The following is a 386-nucleotide window of genomic DNA, read 5'->3' as shown; positions in this document are numbered from 1 at the left end:
TTGCAGACATTTACTGGAGTACCGAACCCTATAGTTTGTGGCGCGGTATCCCCGATAAAATGTTCGTTTATTGCGATATTTGTGAGCCTTATATAACAGGTGATGTATGTACTCCTCTTCTCAGGATAGTTCCGGTCGAGATACGCAATCATAATTACGCATTTGGTGCAAATTTGGTGAAGCATTTCTCATTTCCAAATTATATCCCATTGTGACGAACGAATTTCAGAACGATCGAAATAGATATAAGAGATCATCTTGGAAAAAAAATTCCATTCGAATTCGGAACGCTGACAGTGACGCTGCACTTTAAACGTAAGCAATAACTTTTCTTTCGTATACGCGAGCGTGTCGGTATAGCGACAGTCTTTAGTTAGAAACTAGCT

Source organism: Trachymyrmex cornetzi, unplaced genomic scaffold (genome assembly GCF_001594075.2).
Source record: "Trachymyrmex cornetzi isolate Tcor2-1 unplaced genomic scaffold, Tcor1.1 scaffold840, whole genome shotgun sequence".
In the NCBI taxonomy this organism is placed as follows: domain Eukaryota; kingdom Metazoa; phylum Arthropoda; class Insecta; order Hymenoptera; family Formicidae; genus Trachymyrmex; species Trachymyrmex cornetzi.
Note: the sequence above shows the minus strand (reverse complement) of the source record.